This window comes from Athene noctua, chromosome 15, assembly GCF_965140245.1.
Source record: "Athene noctua chromosome 15, bAthNoc1.hap1.1, whole genome shotgun sequence".
Classification (NCBI taxonomy): Eukaryota; Metazoa; Chordata; class Aves; order Strigiformes; family Strigidae; genus Athene; species Athene noctua.
Window position 1 is genome coordinate 15,087,312 of NC_134051.1, and position 17,503 is coordinate 15,104,814.

Sequence of the window (17,503 nt, forward strand, 5' to 3'; positions counted from 1 at the left end):
TTACTAATTATAAATGCTTTGCCAAATATCTGATGTTTTCACTGGCTGAAAGCCCGTGCTTAATGGGCTGATAAAGAACAAGTGCTGTCAGAGAATGGCATGTGATTGGTTCCATGGGTCAGCTGAAACTGTGCCCTCAGGAGGTGCCTGCCTGAGCAAACAGCATAAATGAACATTTCCTGGGTGAGAAGCTGAATGAATTCTACACCTAGAAGAGAATTTCATATGTTTAACTATTCCCAGTGCTACTGACGCTTCCCCTTCTGTGCTGAAAATTGGAACATCCAATGAACATTACTCCTAAGAATGTAATGACTTGTCTTTTAGTCACTGAAGATATTAAACAATATGAGTGAGCTGGGCTCCAAGATGTGTGGCATAAATACCTGATTCTCCCTATTCTGGGCACACTGAACATATAGGGAGGATGCTTCCACCACTGGTCTGCATATTCTGGCTGCTGTATCTAAATAAGTCATTGTGCCTTTTCTCCTAGTGTTCTGTTTCCTCTCTTGTTTGCTCTGAAGTCCACAGTTCTCTTGCTGTGTCCCCTCCCTTTCCTGCATTACTGCTCCACACCATCAAACCTGCAACAAAACAGAGAAATGAAAGTTTCAATCTGCTCCTCCACTCCATCCTACCCCTCCCACTTGATCACTCAGAGCACTGTTTTCTAGAGAAGGTCTGAGAAAAACCAACACGGATCACTGCTAGGTGCTGTACAAGTAGTGTCCCATCTAAGCAGGCAGAACAGACACAGGCTGGGGAAGGGACAAAAGACAAGCAGATCTATATCAATATGATAGTGCCCACCCGCTCCAAGTACTTTTTGTTTCTAGGATTAAATTATTTCTGGGAAACCATGTCAAAATACATTAGCTAAACAAAGGGCTGGAGTGAGCGAGCAGACCAACCAGCTCAAATAAGATTGTGATCAGCAACTCAAGGATGTCAGCAGTATCAAAGGGTTGTTTTCCAAAAAGCTTCAACAGCTCTTCTGGCTTTAGACTTTAGTTGGTTCCCTTTGTTTTGTTGTTTTTTCAAAAAGCCTTGTGCTGGTGAAAATGGGAAGACATTGAACAAATGTCAGTATATCTGGTTCCCAGATTCCTCGCACCTTTGACATCTAAGTGTTCCCAAGAGCTAAAAATGCCCTTCTCAGCCTCTGGAGATTACACATGATGACATGTCTTTGATTTATCAGCTGAGTGGATGCCTATTCAGTAATCTGATGGCAGTCATTTGTAGGAAAATTTCCAGAAAAAACAAGTAATAATTATCCTTGAAATCAAACAATCTAGCTCCTAAAAAAAAAAAAAAACCACCCACTCATTTCTTAAACTTTCCCCCATGAAGTGTTTGCTTCCATGGCACCAAAGTCAGGAAGTTAACACCATGGAGACGGTGTGTGGGGAAAATGGAGCAAAAAGCTCCATACCCTGTCCTGTCACTCAAACTTGTCAGAGGCTTTGAGGAACTGTGTGAGGGAACAGCAGGGAACTACAGGAGCAGCAGCAGTGCAGGGGCTCAGATTGCTCTAGAAATTAATAAACCCCAGACTTTCTAGACACAGCCAATTCTTGACTTTTGCTTTATTGATTATGTCCCTTACACCTTTCCAGTTATTTATCATTCATTTTACTTACTATCCCACTCATATTCTTTTGGTAGTGCTGTCTGCTTAGCACTATATGCAGTGGTTTATTCAGTTCTGCCAGGGGAGAGAAGGGGAACAGAAGTCACCACCACCTGGAGGCTGAGTGATTAATCTCTCTATGGTATTTATAAGATTATAGGACTGGGGATTTTACAGATACCTTTGTGGGGCTGTACTTCTATTAGATGGAACATTATCAACTCAATTCTGTTTATGATGCTTAGGCTCAATTTCATAACCTGTGTCAAGTGAACATTTTGGCATCACCGCATCAGCACGCAGTGTCATATAAAGGTGAAAGCAACTTCTGTGAAGGCTGCAAAACAGGGGAAATTAGGCCATTTAGGAGCATCAAAGTTAGCACCAGCATAACCCATCCAGGCTCAAATCTAGCTAATATAAAAGGTCTCTATCTAGTTTGTTTGGAATTCAAACACCACATTAAAAAAAAAGGAATAAATAATCGTTGTAATAAATTTTCAGGGGGGAGGGGGTTAATAAAAAACCCAAGTTTGAACTGAAATAACTTTGAAATGATGTACCTAGTTCAGTGGTGGGCCTGCGACAGCACAGTCTGCAGACAGGCTTTTCATCACCTGTTGACTCCTGTGTTTTGAGCCGTTAGCTGCTGCAGTGCATCAGCAGAAAGCTAGCGGGTGGATGAGCAGAGGAACACTTTGTAGGAGCTGAGCCAGCTCTGAGTTCAAACTCAGGTAAAACTTCAGATAGCTCTTTATCACCAACTTTGTTGAAATCCTTCAAGTGACAAAGATAGTTTCACTTTTGATTCTCCTGGTTCAGCTGTTGTGCCCATCACCGAGGGAGGAGCTCAGTTTCTATTTCTCAGTAACAGCCTCTCCACCCTTCGGTTTCCTGCACTCAGACGAGCAATGTTTCCAAACATTCCCACAAACATTCCTAGGCTCCTCAGGAAAAGCAAGAACACTGAACACCCCCATCTATTCTTGTTTGCAATGGAGCAGCAGGTGCAAGGCCACTCCTTCACAGCAATTGTTCAGTGCAGTGGGTCAGTTTTAAATGTCTTTATACATGTTCTGCACTTCACTGAAACAGCCCAAAACATACTTTGTGATGGGAACCAGCAAACTTTCACGACATAAGCACTGTGTCCAAAGGTCACTGGCAAGGAATGCATAAACCAGACTTCTCCCCCTGCCTCAGCTACTTCAAAATACAGAAGTTTTGATATTTTAGTTCTGGACACAGTTCCATTTATTTGAGCTAAATCTGTGTCTGGTGTTACATTTGGATGACCAAGCATGATGGACCAAGCATGACAAAAATACTCCTACCAATAATTTCATATGAGCTACTTCCACATTTTTTTCTCCCATCTAGTATATTTCATGTTCTTGTGCTTTCAAATCCATCTCATTTAATCAAAACTGGCTGCAACACACACAACCCAAGAAGAGTTGCATCAATATATACAAGGACATGGAATCTTGTAAGGAAAAAGGCAGGAACATATGACTTCTTAAAGCATTTTATGCAAGGAAAAATGACACACTCTTGAGTGTAATTTAAATTTAAGCTTCTTCATGACTAACTTGACATTGAAAGTCCATCTCTGGAAAACAAAGAGTGAAATAGTCACACAGGATGAACTTGCAGGCATGGCTTGTTTCACCAGTGGACAAAAAAGGATGATTAGATACTTTTTCCATTCAAAAAAATGGTTTGGAGTTTCTTACCTAATTTATTTTGGCAGGACAAGGAGTCTGTAGTGGGTATTACTGTCTTGATGCTTTGGAGAACACTTCTTTTTTTTTCATATTCCCACAGAAAATCATCTGAAGGACCAAAAAACCCCCTTTTCCTTTTTATGTAACAAACGGCTATGGCCTAAACCAATAAGAGAGCTTAAAATTAGTGCTTCTAATGTGACCACTGAGACATTTCAGACTTAATTACATCTGAAGCAGACTTAACCACCCATTTCTCTCCAGTTTCACACAAACAATAATTGCACTGCAACAACGTAGAATTAACCACATCCTAGAGGAGCTGGAAAAGAAAAAAGGGAAACAAAACAGACTCCAGAGTATCTGTCCAGTCCGGACAGGCTCACTGATCCAACTGGCTGGCCTCCCTTCTGCTGAGAATTAGAACCATTCCACTGAAGTCAGATTTTGTACCAAATGCTTTAAGCAGGTAACACTCTACTTCCTCACTGGGCTTTCTACTTTAGCTCTTGTTGACTTACATGAAATCAAAGATACAAAGAGAACATTCCTGAGTGTGTATGTACTTATGTATATACACATGTACTTATCACCCTCATTAATCTTCTACTTAAAAAACCCCCAGTATTTTTACTTTAAGAAACTGCAGATTTTACTGCAATCTGTAATCTTGTGTACCAAATGATACACTACCCCAAGGCAAAAAAAGTGTTATTAAAGTTAGTGCACTAATAGAAACACAAATGAATAGCCTCTATTAATAAAAATTTTGAAATTAATGTCCCCACATAAATCTTACACCTGAATCTTACATCGGAGGTTCTGCAGTTTCAGAATGTGGTTCTGCAGTTTCAGTATGGCTGGGCTACTCCATACATGCTCCTCTGTGACAGGCAACAAATCCTCAGAGAATGAAAGAGATTAAAAAATACTTCTTACACACCTAGGTCCTGTAATCAGCAAGGCTATACACAAGCTTACCTGTTAGCCACAGAGCTAGGATACTCTGCAGATTCAAACCCTAAGAGGTAGCAGAAAAGTCTAGGAGTTTCCTGGCATGGTAGGTAGTAATATTGAGGATGCCTCTGCTTTGCTGCAGTGCTGCTCAGCACTATGATACTCTTGCACAGGGAGATAATCCTCTCATTTTACAAGCCATCTCCATACTGCATACTGTTCAGAGCGTAGAGCTCCCAACCACCTTCCCACTACTACATGTTCCAGACTGACTCTGGAAGCAGCATGGAGCAGCACGCTGCTTTGTGTACTCCAAGACTGCAATATTCGTTGAGGGCCACGTACTTATCTTACGCCTTGTACATGCAGGTTTTGTTTTTCTGTTTTGACTCAAGTTGAATTACAGATTTGCACTTTACTCTGTTTCTTCACTGCCTGCTTTAATATAAAGAACAGGATTTCACATTGCACACCGAGCTGAGGAACCATCTTCCCAAGTCTCCTGGAACAGAGGAGGAAAGCTAACAAAACAAGGCGCAGCTGCTCCTTGTCTGTCAGGTTAGAGTTGCTAGAGATCCTGTTAAGTGATTATTTGATCTACCACCTAAAAATAAAACAAAACATCTTACAGAAACATGTTACTGTGCGGATAGATTTGGAATTGCTCCATAATCAACCACCATACTGTGAGCCAAACACACCTGAAAGGCTGGCTCGCTCTCACAGTCAAAGCAGCATCTGAGTAAAGAGGTACAAGTTTACTTCTCTGGGTGGAACTGCAGACGTAAATCTCAGTGCAAACACACAACTATCTTCACAGAGGCTCAGATCAGAGCTTGTAGAACTATGTCCCAGCTTTCTGGTTTTAGGTGGGGTGGATTAGGTTTATTTTGCTTTCTTACACTGAAACAAACAAACACAAACCCCAACAAAGCAAAATTAAAATCTCAACAGTAAACTAATAACTGACCTAGAACTCAAGCCTGAGCTGTATCTTAAACACTGACAAAGACAGTGCATTTTGTTCTTTGTACTGCAGTGTCTGAAAATCGCCCATTTGTGGAACTAACTTTAATTCTCAGAGTTGAGAAATATTGTGGTTTTCTTTCCTATTGTTTCCCTAATCTAGAAGCAATTTAGACATGAAAGCTCCATGTGTAAAACAGAATAACAAGAGCTAACACTGACATGTTCCCAGCCAGAACTAGATCTGTCTGTACGTCTGCCTGCCTTTCTCTGCTGACAGGGTTCTCTTCCGAGGAAAAGTGCATCCTACTGAACTCTGACAGACACCTTGTGCCTCCAGTCTGCTTGGAGAGAAGAACTAACTTGCAAGATTTCTAGTAGAGTAATTCTGGCTAAGGAAGGCTTGCATGAAAGTTGCTTAATATACTTTCAATGAAATACCATCTCATTAAAAAACATGAAATATCCATTTCTCCATTTCTGTTTTCTCCATCACAAAGCTTGAAATGATAGATTTTGTTCACTTAGTGTTACCTAAAATTTGTTGGTTTAGATACTTCATATGTAACCAAGCCATGAGTCGTGTCTGAAACGTACCTGTAGCCCCCTTTAGGCACAGCACTGTTCCCTGCATGTAAGACATCAGATGACATGAAATACATAATCTGCACAGGAAAGAAGAGACATAAATGATCACAGAGGTATGAAAACGTCTCAGCTACTATTCCCATGAAGATCTGCAGAAGTGTAGTTGGACTGATTAGGGATCACCACTGTGTCAACATTAATATTTTTCTGAACTTTTCAGATTACAGAAGAGATGCAAAACTGCTCTTGTTGGCAGCTGAGGCAATATTCCAGATGATCCTCATACAGACTGGATGAGCAATCATTTTGGGTTTGTCCTATTACTTTTCTTAAAACATCTATTTACTCATCCTAACATGCTATTCTAAGGGATAGAATTACATGGAAAAGTTTCCTCATACATACTAGAAAAAAACCCTGTCTAGAAGATTTATTTTAATATCAGATATTACATAGAATCTCTTACCACTGAAAATGCAAAGCAGTCATCAGTAAAGGCAGTTGTTTTGGGTTCAGTTCTTGAGTCATCCACAGACTTCATGTACAATTCTGAGTAATCAGCCTGTGCTATGCTTTCCTCATCTTTAATACAGAAATGATGCCACTACCTCATACACAAGTCACACAGCCTACCTTACAAACAGGTCATCACTGCAGACTGTAAACTCTTTATAACAAGGTTTGACTCTTAATTCACAGCTGTACAGCACCTAGTACAACACAGTTTCAGTGTGATCAGGGACATCTGTGCACACAAGGGTGGAGAATGAGGTGTTCCTGAATCAGCTTCTGGTCATTCAGCTCAGTCAGTAAGGAATTAAGAAATAATACAGCATTAAGTGTTTCACATTAATAATGTTAGTCATTGGCCTATCTAGAAATTTCAGCTTCCAGAATGAATGGTACATTATCAGCCAGGGAGCTGAGGAAATCCTGTCAACAGACAAGGGTACATTCTAACATCAGGCTATAGCACATTCTGTGTTTGTTTTCGTGAAAATACTGAAAAATCAACAGACCAGCTCCCCTCAGATGGATTCACTTCACTCAGGATAATGTTTATAGATTATTGTTCTAGAAAATATATAATGAATGAGTCTTGGTTAAGTCTCATTGCTAATAGTGCCTTATAGGATCTGGACTGCAGACCACTTCTGGTTCTTCATTCTGGAATATCTAAAAAAGCTTTACAAGGAATTCTCTACTCTTTCTGTATACAGACTTTCTATTCCCATTCCAGTTGTTCTCAGCTGCTTCCTGAGAAATCTTTTTCTAAATGACAAGACTCCACAGGAAAAACTACAGAACCGAGGCTTTCCATGGTCTTTGACAGATACTCTGTGCAAGACTGATCAAGTGGGATTGTTCAGCGCCATTTTGATGCACAGTTATATATTATATTTGACCTTTGTTGTGGGTTTCTGTGCTCATGGATGCTTATTTTCAGTACTGTTACTGATCAAGCTCAAGCAGTTAAAGATTTCTTCATGCTTACCAACACTTAACACTTTCATCCTTTGCACTATTAGGGGAAGTTTGTCACAGTTCCAACTCAGAGACAGCAAAAAGGAATGTTGGAGTGCTCCTCACACCAACGCTTCCACGTTATTTCAAAATATATTTCTATCAGTTGCAGCTAAGACATCTGACTGCCACTGAAGCAGATGAAAAGCATTCACATGTTCCTTTCTAGTGATTGTTTTTGTACTGTATTGTCCTAAACTGTGCCAGTTTTGCATTTTATTATTTTTTTTCCAAAATAATTGTGCAACTAGTACCTGAGGCTTTTGCAGAGGTGGCCTGTACATCATACTGCTATGACTGAATTTAAGGAGTTTCACAGTACTGTTCTTATGAAATTCATTTTATTTCTTAGGTTTCATGATTCTTTTAGCCTATATACAAACAGACTCTTAAAACAGTTTCAACATTCTGACTCACGCATTGAGTTTGACTTCTTAGAGGATAAATCATTTCCTTATCATCATTAGTATGCAGCAGAAAGGATTGAAAAGATTCTAGAAATACTGGTTTTTTTTCTTTTCTTCCTTTTTTAACTTAAAAAGAAACCAGACTTCTTTTCAAACATCAAAACTCTTGCCATGAACTAATCAGACTGGACAACAGTGAACCATTGCAAATTATGACCAGAACGTACATCAAACAATCCTAGAAGCTAGGAGGAAGACTTTTTTTCCTGAACATTTGTAAGTTATTCTGGTGACTCAGAGCTATCGTGCAAATGAAAAAACAGAAGTTTTTTTGTGTAGACTTTCAAAGTTACAGGTACTCACCAAGAACTACAGTACCTGGTGCAAGCAGTAAGACTGGAATAATAATTTTACAACACTGCTTTATGATAAGGGGTTATAAAGATTAATCACTTTACAAACATGAACTAAGCTTCACAAGTGCGCTATTAATTATTTGACATAAATATATTTGAAATGTGTGAACTAAGGAACAGACAGGCTGATGACCTGTCCAAAGTCCTTATTAAGCTAAAGCAAAAGCGAAGCCTGCTGATGCCAGGATAACACATACATTGTGCATTCAGTGTAAACTAAATGCAGCTATAGAAAAGTCAGGTCTGATTTCCCATAACAGGTCTGATTTTCTTTTCAGATTCAAAGAAAAAAACAGAGGAAGCTTAGCTCCAAAGACTGTGGTTCAAAAAGATCTGTGGTTTTGAAGAATTTGATATGTTTCCCTCCCCCACAAAACATCTAATATGAAGATCTGTTCAGAAACTTGCAAGACCTATTTTAACAAAAATTTAGCCAAGCAAGACTATTTCCCTCCAAAGCATTTTGGCAGCTATGTAAGAATTACAAGTTATCTAGCAGACGGTGGTTGCAAACAACACTTTCGCAGGAAAGCCTTGAAGCTGATAAACTGTGATAAGCAAATTCAAGTGAACTGCACGATGGAGAAGCAGTAAAGAAAAACTGCTCACATCTTGTTCCCAAGAACTCTGGAGTTAAATTACACCCTTCTCACATCAGCAACAGGGTTTGATAGGATAGTACGCAATTGGTATAGAAAGAGCATGACTTAAATGCAAGTGTGGCTGTGGAGAGTTAAATCTGATATTCTTATAGATGACAAGTTTTTTTAAGGTATCAGTTAAGTAACTGATATCCTGAATAGAGGTCAGAATTACGTATAAAACGCTATATACTGATGTTTCTTTTCTATTGGACTGCCCTGTCAAATGAGCTATTATTTTCATTCTTTGTATGACTTAGAAGTCTTCTCTCCAAAAGCTTCAAAACTTTAATAACTGAAACAAGATCTAGTTACACAAAAGTTAAGAAAGGTTTCAAGTTTCTTATCAGAGACAAGTCAAAATGGAACCGCAAAGTCTGTGGCCAGTCAGACAAAGCAAAGGGACTTCATTTTGACCTTAAGGTATGACCTACTATGAAAAATGCACGCCTACACACACTGGAGAAAACAGCTCTGGTTTGAGATATGTGGGCAGTCCTAAACACTCAAAAGGTTGTAAGCACATAAGCAACATTATATGTCTGTGTTGTTAAAAGATTCTGGAAACTACTGTATTATTTTAAGACACTTGAACTTTTCCTTTTAAATATAAGAAATCTTCTGAAATGTCATCCGCTAGACATGTATGTAAACCTCCTGAGTTGGTTATATAGAAAATGACTCCAAAATGTTAACTTCAAATTTTGTATCAGGCTTTCATTTTACCAAAATTATACACCAAACAGCCAAGATTTTTGGTCTAAATTCTTGAAATCACTCCAAAACATTTAAATAGCTTTTAACAGGTATCACTAGCAACAATGAATCAGTAGCCACAGAGCACTACAAGAACCATTTAGGCCTTAGGTAATGTTATCTCCACTCTGGCATCTTTAGGGAGGGTGCAGAAAGGAGATTGCCAGTACTGCCAGGAGTCAGGAACAGAATAACCACACAGGGTGAACTTCAGAAACGTGCTCCTTTTGGTCCTTGTTTTGCAAGCACCAAGCAAGATGTGCTCATTACTCAGGTTACTGTCTCTCCCATTCAACAATTCTCACTTTGCTTGTTGGGACCTTTTCAAGAAACAAGAATAATGTATAGAAAATGGCAGAGTTCATTCTACTATGCAATTTCTCATTTTCCATACAGCCTCTACAAAAAAGAAGTAGAAGCAAGCCAGTTCTGCCTTTAGCCAACTGTCTATCCTAAGGTGCTGTAATCCTTACCAACAGTTACTACTTCCAATGCCATTGGGAAGGATGTGTTAGCTAACAAGCAGCAGGTAAATCTCACATTCAGACAACCCCTCTGTAACACACTGATTTCATTTAACTTCATAGTATCAGACAGAAATCACAAGACGTACATAGGAAGTATTCCTAAACTGTAACATATCCCAGACTGTGTTCGTGTAAAAAGATATATCAAGTAAGGTAAAATATACTAGAAATACAAGGTTAGATATTTTTTTATGGTGTTTTGCTTTCAGTTATTTTTATTTAATTTATTCCATCTGCACACAGATGTCAATAGATAAAAATAGATTAAGTTTAAAGTAAAATCTAATTAATGTCTTAGTTGAAAATCCTCCCCTGAGTAAGGCATAATAGTTTATTGTAAACTATGCATGATTGCTTTGGTGCTTTGTAAACTCTTACAAGGACGAGCTGCAGACAACTTTGGCAGTGGGTTCTATTGGACCACTTAGTCACGGCAGAACTGTACAGTAACCTAAAACTTTTCCAACTCAATTCAACCCAAGTGGTGAATGCTGCTGACAGAAATGTCTAGTTTCTCTTTAGGAGAATAACTCCATTAGTTTTTTTGAAATAATTTATATCAAAAAAATACTTCAAGGCTCTCCAGCATTGTTCTTTGTAAACAGCCGGGCAGGTTTGAGAATGAACTGCTTCTTTATCTGATCCTAAGCCTCCCCTTAGGGCTAGAAAGCCAGCAGTCTCACCAAATCTGAAACATTTGGGTGGGAGACCAATTCTGAATCTACTTTGTAGTCTTTTTATTGATGTTTTTGCTCTTACTCACTGGCAACCTCCCCTCACCAGATGTGCTACAACAACCACTTATGCAACTTCTCCTGTGACACAATGGATGAAGACCTAAAAGGTTTCACTGAACATCAGCCAGTTAAGGTGCACCTGAACAAGTTACCTACATTTATGCTGCTGCACTCATTCCCCAGAAAAAGAGGATAAAGATCTTAAGTAGACACCAATAACAACAGAAAAATGCCAAACCATTTCGCACGCTGAATCAAGAGTGAGTCACAACACTCCTAGACTCTGACTAAGAAACCAGAGAATGAAGAAACACTGCAAAGAAAAAAAAAAAAAAAAAAAAAAAAAAAAATCTATTTTGTGTGGCCAACAAAAGACACACTAAGAAATAATAATGGGAAACAGTGGCTTTTTTGTTCAAAGATCAACTGCATTGGTGATTTCTTGATTCTTTTTTCTGTTCCCCAGAAAAAAACCCTCTCATACTTCATAGAAAGAGGGTAAATTTAACTCATCATCAGATATTTCCAAAAACTCTTGAAGTTCTCACCTTAACCACTATTTCCCAATTAATAAGGGGCATCTACTATTAAGAGGTGATTTCCTCCAAATGAGCATATTTTTCTTCCTACCTCCAGTTCTGCAAGAACTATTAGGGTCTTTGTTCACTGGCAGAATATTATCTTTAAAAAACCTATAAAAACTCAATCCATTTATTAGGGCCTGGAATTGGTAGGAAAATTCTGCAAAGACATTTTCAGGTATTTAAAAAAACCCTCATCACCTCTCGCAGATGAGTGTTTATTAGCTTCTTATCATATTTTGTCCCTTTTTAGAATTTTCTCTGTAGTTTAAACAAGCTGAGAAACTCCTAAAGTTTTCATCAAAATTAACTCACAGAATTAAGTGTTTTGGTAGAAAAAGAAAATGAAAAAGCAGCTCTTGCTGAACTACATGGTTTAAAATCATAACAGAAAGTCCCTAGTACAGTTTATATGAGAAAGGGTTTAAGTATCAGAGGATCAAGATTCTGCTCTTTTCAATTTTACCAGCCTTTTTCCCATTTTGTGAATTTTCTAAAGCCTTAAACTAAAAATAAATAAATAAATAAATAAAAAAAATCAAGATTCCTTTCCACCTCCTAAAAAATTACATAAGAGCAGAGAGAATAAGGGCAATTACAAATTTAAGTAACCCCCTCTAAGAAACTAGAAAAAGAGAGGCTGACAGAACTTTCTATTATTTCCACTTTGACCATTCTGATTGTAAGAAGTTTCTCTATTCTCCAGTTAAAAAAACCTCTTGTAGTTCATAAAAACAGAGGGTAAATTTACTCATCATCAGATTATTTCCAAAAACCGTTCCACCTTCTGATTGTAAGAAATTTTAGGACGGACAGTTGCTGAAACCGAAACACTGAATGCTAGCCACCAAAAAAACCCCCCAGTGAAGATACTCATTGTCACATACCCAAAAAACTAAGCCTTATCTCCACAATTCACCAGTCCTACCCACTACTCAAATAGCTTGTCCTAAGCATGCCATCTCCCTACTGAGGAATCCACCTCCAAAGCTGACTGTTTGGTACATGTTACTGAGTAGAATTTCCTGTGCATGCTATTACTCATCTCACCCTAATCTGTGACAAAAATTGCAAGAGGAACTCTGCTTTACCAAGTGCGTAAAATCTGTTGCAATGAAAAAGTACTACACAGCTGCATCCTTCCTACACCTAACCTAAGACAAGATGCAAAACAGAGTCAAAGAAGCACTAACACAATATGTGGTCCTGCCAACTCTTGTAATTTCATTATGAGTCTTTTAATTATAGAAGGGTTCTTAGAATCCTAATATTGGAACAGTATTACCTGAGAACCTCACCTCTTACTGAATAAGAATGTTTCTAGCCTTTGTAACAGGTCAGAAAAACAAGGATGTGGAAATCTGCTCAAAAGTGAAATTTGAAATCTTCACACAAAAGAACATCAATACAAAGGACTCTAAAATCTCTGAGGGAGTTCGTGCTGCTGTGAGGGATCTCCTCACTCTCCTCACTGATCAGACATTGTAGAATCATCCTTGACCTCCTGCCTCTCCACCTCCCTCAGCCCGAACTAAGACATCAAGAGGACTGAGCAAGAGGGGGCAGAAAAATGCTCCATTTGGTGGTAAGGCACACTCAGCAACTTCTGCCTCTAAACTATCAAAATTTGAAAGAAGTACCTGTTATCATCCACTGAGATTACTTTGGCTTTTTTCTTCCCCTTCTCAGCAGCATGTAATTTCAAAGACCTTACCTACTAGCCTTAATAGTATATTAACAATATTATAGTATTAATTAGTATGGGATGTGTCAAGAGGAGTAAAGCACATGGGATAAATAGGAGCACAGTCAGTTCACAAGAGACAGCCAGGAGTAAGTCTGATTGTTATTGCATAGTCTAGTGGCTTCTTTAAACTGCTTTTGTGCAAGAGAGGACAGATGCAACTTCCCCTCAGTGTTCCCCATGTTCTCTGAGGAAAGAGAGACTACTTTTGTCCTCTGTAGGCCCTGCCTCCCTCTGCTGACTTGAAATTCTTTTCTCTAAGACATGATAGCAGTTCTGCCTCTCTCCTCCTTCAGAAACTGTTGAGGGAGAGAGCAAGCTCTGACTACCTCTGTAGTGGTGATATGGTCTGACTAGCTGCCTCCCTGACTCACTTGTCCATCAACATGCAATTTCAAACAGCAGCTGGAAACAAAGAGCAAGTTAACATAACTGTGTAATCAACTTTTCCGTAACTCCCAGTTTGGCAACTCCCACCAGATCAACATGACAATTCCCAGCCCTTTAGAAATAGGGTGAAGTTGATATATTTCAAATATTACTGCAACAGCTACAGCTTTCCAAAGAGTTTGTGGGGATGCTGAAACTGGTGCACACACTGAGGTAGCTCAAATTCCAGTTAAATTCTGTTTTTTATCAGTTCAACTTCATATAGAAGTCTCACAAAGTGTCATGTTTACAGCCCATTTAAGTCACTGACAAGAGCAATGTTGAAGTAAAGAGCCAAATGTTTTCTGGGAATAAATGATCCATTTTGGAAGAGTGGCAGAGGTGGGAAGCCTCAGGAAACACTACTATTAACAGCTGCACTAAAATAAACGTCCTTTCCAAAGTTTGTAACAATTGTTTTAATAATTTTTTCTAGCCTCCTGCCAGAAAACTTACCATTCTTTGCTCCTGCACTAATCAGGTTAACTCCTGCAATCAGCTTAGCTCAGACAATTGGGTCACTACAACTATTCACAGTACTCATTTAATCTATTTAAGTTTTAAGTGTACCTTGTAGTTTTAGACATTTTTCTAAGCCTCTCACCAACCTAAATCTGCTTCATACAAATGATCCAAAACTGAGGACAAATTTACACAAAGATGTCTTTATCCAATTAACTTAAAAGTCAAAATTTATTTCTGCAGTAAAACAACAGTTTGTTTTCCCATCCTGTGTCTCAATGTTTGTTGCATGCTAAAGCCAAGAAAAATGATGTGTAACTAGGAAACAGAGCCTGAGTATTCATCCGTCCTTACTGGTTATCCAAACAGGCCAAAACCAAAATGAAACTGTGGCCAATGTGAAATATAAACCTTTATTTGGGGGTAAGATAGTGAGGATGGAATGATAAGATCAGCAATTTCCATTCAACAAGCACATTTCTCAACTTTGTAGAATGAGTCCCTGAGGGCAGGCAAAAGCTTTCAATGTATTTCAAAAGATCTCATAATTTAAGCCTGAATAATAAGGCCCTTGATAATCTAAAAATTTCACCTCCTAAACTCCATTGTAGAGAACTGGCATCCAAAAGCAATAATAATTTTAAGACTTAGACATATTTGCAGATAAACTGTGGGTAGAATCCTAGAGCTAAAAACAGACACACAACCGAACACCATCCAACCAGACTGACTGAGTTACTCCCCATCAGCTCAACTGCCTTAACTGTGTGTGAACACTTGCCTGAAACCCTCCTTCTAATTGTGCCAGTGGAGAGTTACAACTCCAGGTGTCGCAACTCTCATGACCTCCCCTTATGAATTTTGAGGGAATGCACTCACAGTGAGCTTGCATTCCCAGTTGTATGCATCACACCCAAAAATATCACCAGAAAGTGCCAATACACCTTTTGTCTTCACACAAGCTCTAACATGGCAGCATAAAAAAGCAGTTAGGGATGCAATTTATTCCTCCCTACCAAACAGCTGCATCTGTGGAATCCCAGTGAACTCTTGCCTTGATATAGAAACAAACCAAGAAGTTTAGTGTCAAAGAATAAAGATATCAATCTCCGTATGTTGCATCTTTACTTAGACAAGTTACTTTGATAAAGACATATATTGACACAATTTCACTTTCTTTTTTATATAACTACACTGGAATGAATTACCTTAAAGATGTGAATTTCATGTTTAAAGCACTGTTCAAGTGGCTGCACTTAGCTATTCATGGGAATGAAGAAAAGAGTGGACTAATACACACTGCATTTCTGTCAAGTTCATTTTCATCCCAGCCAGAATCGGAAGAGGGCTTGAGGCTGTGCTTTCATTCCATCTCTGACCATTAGTAACACAGGGCAAGATGCTGAACCTGACTCAATGTCCAAGTCTAAAAGAAAAAGAAAAAATCTTGTACAGAAACAGGAAAAGTGACAAGACAAAAGGCTGCAAAAGTTCTGAGGTATCAGAAGGATATGGGAATGCAGAAAAACCAGAAAGGAATTTCCTGGCCATGAATTATAAAATTGGTATCCTTAAAGCAGTATTATTGGCATGATGTAGAAGGTCCAACTGCTAGAAGCAGATTTAAGCTCATTTTCCCCAATATACCGTATTTTAGTATTTGCATCTTACAGTAAATGACAGTGTCGTCTCCTACCTCTGATACCTAGCTTGCTTATTTCACAGTACAATGTGATTTAATTTCTTCCTAAGAAAGCTTCTGGAGCAATGCCTAGTTTGAGAAATAACTTTTCACAAGAATGTATATTGACTAAAATTAATTCCTATAGATGGAGAGGCTAATTAACAAGAATCCAACTAATAACTCGGTTGGATTTAATCCATGTACTGAACTGGCAATATGCACCAGAGAATGAGACAGAGGGTGCAAGAATATATTTGGGGAAGAAATCACACATGACAGGCACTTTCAAAGTGTTCACAGACATTTTAAATGTTGCCCAGCCACTCTTAACCCTTGGTCTCATCTGCTTTCCATCACCTCAAAAGGATTCTTTTCTCCTCTCTCTCATACTATCTCTTTCCTGCATACACAATGCAAAAATACCTTGCCTGTATCAGTTTTCAGCTTAAAGATTAAAAAGCCTGACATTCACATGTGCACACCATTCTTCTTAAAAGCAAGCTTCTGCAAATTTTGCATTTCACTGTTATTGAATGTCCTTGTGCATCAAATCCAGCAACAGAACATGAAAGGGAAGGAAGTTTTCTTAACACCATTTTTATTGCCAAGCTCCATTTACAAAGAAAGGTCTATTGTTCATTCTCGTCCAGGTTTTCCATAGCCATGACACATGATTAATGCCAGCAAATACAGACTCAGCTATAGAAATCTGGATTTTGGAAACATATACCAATATGTTCTAATTTCACTCCCTTCCCAGACACATATTTACATCTTTATTTAAATTAACATGAGACATTGTCATATTTACTCCAAATATCTAACATAACTTACATTAAATAATTCTTATTGCCTGTAGAAAGCCACTTCAGAATTCAACTCACTCCGTGTTTGGGCTTCTTTCCATGCAAATGTAAGTGCATGTTAAGGACTTTCCCCCGCCAAATGAAGAACATTTCAGACACAACTTTATAGAAATATATTTCATAGGAGGACAGTCCTTCATGTTCCTTAAATGTTTTATGTAGAGTTTAAAACCCAGATACATTCATTCTTCTAGAAAAATAAACTTCCCCCCCTTTGCAATTAAAACAATCAAATTTACAAAACATCTCAAAATGAAGTAAAAAGTCTGCAACAAAAATATCCACACACCTATTCACAAGTGGAGATGTCTAGTTATCCCCTAAAGTTTAAAATGCTTCCAACAGGTCCCCTAGAGTTGTAGCAATGTATATTATTCAGTGCTACCGCTGGGAGAAACAAAGCTCCTAAAATTGTAATAGTCTATAAATTCACACATTTGAATCTATTCTCAATCCTTCGCAAAATTATCATGTTCATTGTAAATAGTTCTGCCACAATTAGTCCTTAAATACACTCAAACACAAAACCTCAGACCATCTCATCTCCTCATATATACTTAAGTTACCAGATTGCAATTACTGTTTTAAACTCACTTCAGTGTGACCCATAACCAAAAGTAATGGAGAAAAAGATGAAAAAGAGATCTCACATATCTTAAAATGGTGATCTTAAAAGAATCCTTGGAACACTATATATTAATCTGAACCTTATTTAACTAACTTTTGTCATCAACAAGTTTTCTTAGTCATGACCTGCTTCTTAAGCCCTTAGTTATTTTTTAAATAAATGCACTCCACACATTTTTATGCTAACAAGACAGTCACAACATTGACTCAAGTTTTTCCTTTTCATGT

The 17,503-nt window shown here is 38.3% G+C and overlaps 1 long non-coding RNA gene across 1 annotated transcript in view; it reads right to left on the reverse strand.

Moving 5' to 3' along the window:
• Nucleotides 1–567, reverse strand: part of LOC141966657 (uncharacterized) — a 30,497-nt gene extending 29,930 nt beyond the window's left edge. Inside the window, exon 1 of the long non-coding RNA XR_012634608.1 lies at nt 387–567. This is a non-coding gene — a long non-coding RNA (uncharacterized LOC141966657). The remainder of the gene's footprint in view (nt 1–386) is intronic.
• Nucleotides 568–17,503: the final 16,936 nt, after the last annotated feature.